Raw genomic sequence first — 7,769 nt, forward strand, 5'->3', positions numbered from 1 at the left:
TTTCTTTACTATATCCCTGAGCCTGTCCCCTGGGGCCCACCTCATAGCCATTGGCTTCACTGAGTGTGTGCTGGGGTTGGTGGACTGTATGACGGAGGCCACATAGGACTTTGCTGGCCACGACGACTGGGTACAGCTTTGCAGGTTCACCCCATCTGCCCATCTGCTCTTCACAGCGGCCTACAATGAGATCTTGGTGTGGGAAGTCACAGACTACTGAGCCACAGGGGAGACACCGGGGTCAGGTAGATCCTGCTAGTTGCACTGGGTGCCTGGCCTGGGCAGAGGCTCTGTCAAGAAGCTGGGTTAGCGGAGAACTTCGTGCTGAGCCAGGATGGCTAGGTAGGCCTGGCCCCTCCACACCAGACAGGCTCAGGCCTGTGTGTGTAAATCATCTAGACCCTGAACAAATGTAAAGGGCTCTTTGCCTGAGTACTTTCTATATTTCTGCCTGTATAGTTGAAATAAATGTGGGCATTGTAAAAAAAAAAAAAGGCCGGTTCACAGAAAAATGAGAAAAATTAATTCATATAATATAATATATGAATAAATGTACAACTATATTTATGAATTGGTGTATATTAGTTAAGCTAAATAATAATGTGTCTTTAACAAAAAACCCCCAATTTCAGTAGCTTAGCAAAATAAAGGTTTATTTCTCAGTCCTATCACAATTGCGAAAGGTGAGGACTGTTTATTAGTCATCCTGGGCCTTGCGCTCCTTCTATTCAGGGGGTCTGCCATCTTCTAGGACATGGGAAAGAAGGGTGGAAAGGGCACACCTGCTCTTAGCCACCTGGCCCAGAGGTGGCATGATCCCTTCCGCACTTGCGTTGGTGGGAACCAGTCACACAGTCTTGCCTAAATGTATGGGGGCTGGAAAAGACAGTCCTGCAGCATATCATGAAAGGAAAGAGCACAGGTATTGGCCACAACATAGCTGGACTATGCAACAAGGTTAAGGCTATCCAGTAAGCTTTCGTGGAAAGGAGTCTTACCTATTTTTAGTTTATGTTCTTACATTTTTTTTAGATGTAAAAGGTTTTTTTTGTGTGTGTGGAAAACATAATTATAGAAGAGAGGGGTTTTTTTGTTTGTTTTTTCTTAATGCTACTATTTGGCAAAATAAAATGTTGTCAATCTTTCATTGACTCCACACTCTTTAATATTTTTTTTAGAAAAGGTCATTCTGGCTTGCTTATGAATTCCTAAAGTCTGGGACCATTGGCTTATAGAACATCCAAATATTAAGAAGCTTTTCCTGGATCTAATGTCTCGCTTCATAAAACTACTTTTATCTTTGAATGGTACAGCATTTGGCCACAATTATTTTTAGTTTTTTGTTTTTGTTTTTTTTCCAATTCTTTTTATTGTGATAAAGTGTTATAACATACAATGTACCATCTTAACTATTTTTAAGTATAGTATTAAATACATTCATAATGTTGTGCTTCCATGGCGACTATCCAGCTCCAGAACGCTTCATCTTGCAAAACTGAAACTCTGTATGCATTAAACATCAACTCTCTGTTTCTCCCTTCCTCCCACACCCTGGCAACCACCATTCTACTTCTGTCTCTATGATTTTGACTACTCTAAGTACCTCATACCTCATATAAGTAGAATCATACCATATTTATCTTTTTGCAACTAGCTTATTTCACTTAGCAAAACGTCTCAGGTTTCATTCATGTTGTAGCATGTGTCAGAATTTCTTTTCCAAGGCTGAATAATATTGCATTGTATGTATATACCACATTTTGCGTATCTATTCATCCATCAATTGACACTTGGGTTGCTTTCATATTTTAGCAATTATGAATAAGGCTGCTATAAACATAGGTATACAAATGTCTCTTCAAGACCCTATTTGCAATTATTTGGGGTTTATAACCAGAAGTGTAATTGCGGGATCATGTGGTAATTCTATTTCTAATTTTTTAAAAACTACCGTACTGTTTTTCATAGCTGCTATACCACTTTACATTCCTAGCAACAGTGCACGAGAGTTCCAGTTTCTCCACATCCTTGTCGACACGTGTTATTTTCTGCTTTTTTTTAATAGTGGCCACACTGAAGGGTGTGAAGTAGTATATCATTATGGTGTTCATTTTCATTTCTCTGATGATTAGTGATGTTGAACATCTTTTCATGGGTTTGTTGGCCATTTGTATATCTTCTTTGAAGAAATGTCTATTCAAGTCCTTTGCCCATTTTTGAATTGAGTTGGGTTTTTGTTGTTGTTGTTGTTGAGTTTGGGGAGTTCTCCATATATTCTGGATACTAATCCCTTATCAGATATATGATTTGCAAATGTGGGTTTCTTTTTTGCTCTGTTGATAGAAAATTTTGTGGCATAAATTTTCAAATTTTCCAGAAGGTCAATCTGTCTATATTTTCTTGCCTATGCCTTTTGTATCATATCTAAGAAATCATTACCAAATCCAATGTCATGAAGTTTTTGCCCTATGTTTTCTTCTAAGAATTTTATAGTTTTAGGTCTTACATTTAGATCTTTGGTCCATTTCGAGTTAATTTTTATATATGGTATGAAGTAAGGGTACTTACCTAACACGTACTCTTTGAAATTGCAAAACATTTTCTTGATATTCCTTCTATAAACTCCAACAACTATGTAAGTTCAGGAGGACCCCCCCAAAAAAAAAACACCCTCATTTTTTTCCATTTTTTAAAAGTTCTTAGTTTATTAATTCTCTCATGAAAAATCTGATCACCAGATAGTCATTGATGAATCTTTACTCCTTCCGTTGTCCAATCTCCACCTCACTTTTGGCCAGCACCAACGCTGGCCTTTGCAGTCCCTCTAACTTTCTTCATTCTGTTCTTACGTTCCTTTCGCTGTTTTCTTGAGGTCTTTTTCTTCTCATAAAGGCCATATCTTGCAAGTCTACGTTTGGGTTCATTTTTCTTTGCACGATCCAACGAATCATAAATCATGCCAAAGCTGGTTGTCTTGCCACCAGTGAAATGAGTTCAGAATCCAAATACAAAGATGACATATGGTATGGTCTTGTACATTTTGGCTGGTTTTTCCCGAATTTCTGTCTTAGGTACTGTTGCCTTTCCAGGATGAAGGACATCAGTGACCATTTGTTTCCGTTGAAGTAGCCTATTGGTTATGAACTTCCTGGTCCAGAAAGTTACTATGTCATTCATGATGGTGACAGGCCCTCAAGCAACCAGGGAGGAAAAGAGCTCCATTTTTTGATTGGTAGGAATAATCACGACTTTCCAGTATTCTCCACTTAAACCATCAAATGTCACGATTTCAGTAAAATTATACTTGCAAAACTTTCCTAATAAATATTACTGCTTCAGCAGAAGCACCTGTCACTGCTGAAAACTTTTTAATCATGTTACTATCCTCTGCTAAATTGCTTCCTCTAAGTGGGCTTCACCTGTCATTACAGAAGTGTGCCTGATCCATCTACGCCCAAGGAGTCTACTATTTAGTCTCTAGAGCCAGAAATGCCTTCCTGAGAGGGGCACAAATCAGTGCTGCACATTTTTCAGCATATAATAGATGCTCATTGCATGTAGAATGAAGAGTGGGCATCTTTTTATGGTCTTGGCAGTTTTATGGTTTTTTGTTTGTTTTTCACTGCCCCTTTCTTGTTTGTGTTTATAACGCTGTAAATTGCTTTTCTATTCAAAATGGTCTTAAGTATCTTTCCATCCAATCTCTTATAATCATCCCTAAAATTAACTCTTTTTTTTGTTAGTCAGTTGGTTTAAAGATTTGTCAAGTCTAAATGAGGGTGACAAGTTATAACGCTTCTTTTCCATTTCCAAAGATCATTAATTTAACCTCTGTATTGGGTCATAGAAAACAATGTGCACACTTCAACTAACCTATTCATTTCTTTCTACTCCCCAAACACAATGAAAGTAATAGCTCTCATGTTTTACAAGTCTTCTGTATTCCAGAAAAAAATGTCGAATGTTCGATACACATGTGTTATCTTATTCAATATTCACTGCAGCACTGTGAGTGGGTGTTGTTAGCCCTGGTTTATCGATAAGGCATCTGAGGTTCAGTGAAGCACTCCTCAGTAATTGAAAGCATAATATTATTTTCATAATTACTTGAAAATGTCCCCATGGCACTCATCATATACTATAATGTGGCTTTGGGGTTTGGCGGATGTGAGTTTGAATCCTAGCCCTGCCACTCGTTTTGGTGGGACTTTGGGCAGGTTGCTTCTACTCTCCTAGGACTGTTCCCCTGGGAAGCAGGATGTGCCAGTGGGTGGCAGACATTCTCATTGGTGAGTATTGAGGGAATAAGAAGGTGCTACTGTAGAAGGTCTAGTTCAGCATCAACTCCTCCCCTCTCTGGGGTTCTCTGAGAAGGTCAAGTTCATAAACTCCCTCGTCTCAATACCTCCAAGAAGCCTCTTCCTGAAAGTTGGGGTTTGGTTATGACTCCCTGGGAAGCTCGAATCCTAAGAGGACATGAACTTCTCATGCTTCCTGAAATATTTTCAAGAATGAATTTCCATGGCCCACCTGAAACGGATCCTCAATGTTAAATAAAATAGGGTTAGCACCTCCACCTGCTTATTAGCAAAGGGGTCTCTTTCCTGGCGAGTTACCTGTGCATTATGGGTGTATCCCAGGTCCTGGACCCTTGGTAGCACTCAAAGTATTACCCTACAGTATTTACTAGGGTGACTCAGGAAAATTTAGCCATTATTTACCAAAAAAAAAAAAAAAAGTGTCGAATGAGATCACAGAAAGATTTAACAAAGGGCTCTTGGAAGTTTGCAATATTCCATCAGAAAGATCTATGTAGAAACATACTCCTGTATGTTCTTGGTTGTGACTATTTAAAAGTCTTAGCACACAGAATGTCAAATTTGTCTATCAGCTGTGCAAATAATACTACCTATTATTTTTCCATTTAGAACTACACATTTCCTAATTTATACATGCCCCAAATCAAGTTGCTCCTGCCTTATACAGCATCTTGGCTGCTCCCTGGGATGACCTCAAGTGAGTCAACTGCAAAGAAGGCTGATGTTTTTATTTGCAGTTTGTTCTCAGTCCTTGACCTCAGAGAAACTGCTTTTGTGAACAGTTAGGATTCTGCTAGGGGGCGGCTGCTTCTGGAACGAGCCAGTCCTAGGCACCTTCTGTCCTGTTCTGTGTGGCCCGTGAAGGGTAAAGGTCTCCTTTCTCAGGAAGCCTGTCTCTCACCATAATAACACCTGAGACCACGCATACAGCAGCATTAACTCATTGGGGGCGGAGGGCAATAGGCAGAAGAGAATCAAATTCACCTCTGCCCAAGGCCTTGAGAATTTTCTAGCTATTTCTCATCCATCTTCTTCCTATGCTTACTTGCTAGCTCCCTAAACACTGGTGACTTAGAAGGAGCGATGCTGTCATCAAACTCTGTTTCTCTACTTTGAACAACTTCTGCCTAAAAGGAAGCAGAGAGAAAAGAAATAGCTGATCCTTGTTTGTAAGCAAGGGGATGAACCACATCAGTGGTTCTAAAACTTAAGCCTAAAAAATCATCTGAGGCTCTGCTTTAAACTGCTGATTACTGGGCCCCGTTCCCAGTGATTCTGGTTCATTAGTTCTAATTCCACCACAAAGGACCTCCAGACTAGTTACCGGGGTAATGCTGGTGATCAATTAGTCTACCCCAGCTGAAACATCCTGAGGTTTTATTCTTCATCGATGCCCTTTATTCCTGGCCTGGGGCCAAACAGCCAGTCTTCAGGAAACCCTTATCTTGTCACCACCTCACTGCCGTTTGATGTAAGCTGGGTTTCCTGGTCAAATTTCTGACCACACACTCTTCCTCAATAACAACTCAAAGTTCCCGCGTGTTCTTCCTCTCTCGTCAGAAGCACCGCAAAAGCAAAGCAAAGAGATGCAAGAGAAGCTGGTTTTCAGCTGAGTGGAAAGGAGAGGCTCTTTGATCTGTCTACTGCCTGCCACTGCCTGCTCCCCTGGTCCTTCTCCTCATCTAGTTGGCACATTGGTCATTTCTTACATTTTTCTTTTTTAATAAACAGAAGCACTAAGGGCTAAGCAGAACCCTCAAGGGGATCTGGTCCCACCTCCTTATTTTCCAGATAAGGAAGCTAAAGGAGAGACTTGCCCTTTAAGGGACTTGTCCAAGGTCACACAGCCAGTAGAGGCAATGGTGAGATTCAAATTCAGAGAGTCGGGCTCCAGCACTTACACTTGTAACTGGCATGTTCTATAGTGCATAGATTTGATGAGAAAGCTGTGCCAAGAATGGAAGAGAGACTGATATAACTATGTTAGAAAAATACACGTAGAGTTCAGGGTGAGGCTATCCTCATTTTATTTTTGTAATTTTGTTCTTCCGTCAGTTTGTGGGTGAAAAAGAGGCAAAGCCACATGTTGTCTTGACTATTCAGAAGCATCGACTACACCAGAGATGGGATAAAACACAGATTGTCGGACTATCTGGCTTCCATCACTTCATTTTTTCCCCATAACTCACAAGAGAAGGCAGGCAGCACGGGGGGCAGGACAGGGGGCCCCGTCGGCTCCAGCAGCCTGGAATTCTACTCTCTACTTCCCATTCCACCTCCTCCTACCTACGTTGGACACAAGACTTCTCGACTCTGGGCACCATTTCTTCACCTGTAAATTGGGAAGAGGATTGTTCAAGGTGATTGCTGAGGCTAATTCTAGATCTAAGATGGGATGTGTGTCCGACTGATGAGCTGTCAGGGGTATTTTTGTAGATCTCCGTGAAGCCGAGGTTGATGGCCAGATTCTTGGTCACTTGCATTTTTATTGACTGGTCTGGTTTTGTGTAAATTCATATCTCCGCCCTCATGAATGAGGAGAATCTTTTCAGCCTTTGTAACTCCTCTCAGCATCTAGAGCAGTATTTTGCCAATGGCAGGTATTAGTAAATATTGCAGGGCCAGAGCCAGCTGGGGACCCCCAGAGTCTTAATAAGGCTGCCCCTCTATAGAGATCCTCTCATTCTTATTCCTATCTAAGAAGCCACCCTGGAATTTCAGGGGCAAAAGAAGTCAACAAACATATCTGAGTGACCCCGTGACCCCGTCATCTCACGGTGACTAGACAAGAAGATAGCCTATCTTCCTGACTCTTGTGAGGCTGCTCCTCCCGGCCTCTACAGATATCTGGCTGGAGGCAAAGTATCGGTCATCTTGCCTCTTGCTTGAGTTGTCTGGGATGCCTCAGAGTTTCCTTGATAAAACAAAAGCGTTCAGTCTCTTAAAGAGATCCCCCGTCTCTACCCTTCAAAGGAAAGAATAGTTCCTACTTCTTGTGTGCCTTCATTAAGCTAATGCCCACATAAAATTCTGCTTCAGCAAATACCACTGGAAATATGCGAGTTTTCTTTGTCTTCATATGGTGGACAGGGTGACAAGCTCTCTGAGGCCTCTTTTATAAGGGCACTAATCCCATTCAGGAGGGCTCCACTCTCACGACCTAATCACCTTCCACAGGCCTCACATCCAAATACCATCACATTAGGCAATAGGATTTTAACACATGTACGGGGGGAACATAAACATTTAGTATAGGGCAAGAGTCATTTAGTTCAACAAACTAATTATATTCTTCTCTTAGATAGAACACTTCTCTTTCTCACAAAGTTGCCAGTTGATGGTGTTTACAAGAAAAGATGTAGATCAGAGTTCAGTGTAGCTGTGTCTGACCTCAGGCCTCTCTTGGTCTCCAGGCCTCTCTTGGTCTCCTGTTTCCAAAGACTCCTTTTA

At 41.2% G+C, this 7,769-nt stretch overlaps 1 pseudogene; it reads right to left on the bottom strand.

Moving 5' to 3' along the window:
- Positions 1-2,764: 2,764 nt before the first annotated feature.
- Positions 2,765-3,177, bottom strand: LOC107195564 (annotated as a pseudogene).
- Positions 3,178-7,769: the final 4,592 nt, after the last annotated feature.

The sequence above is a fragment of the Pteropus alecto genome, unplaced genomic scaffold (assembly GCF_000325575.1).
Source record: "Pteropus alecto unplaced genomic scaffold, ASM32557v1 scaffold22, whole genome shotgun sequence".
Classification (NCBI taxonomy): Eukaryota; Metazoa; Chordata; class Mammalia; order Chiroptera; family Pteropodidae; genus Pteropus; species Pteropus alecto.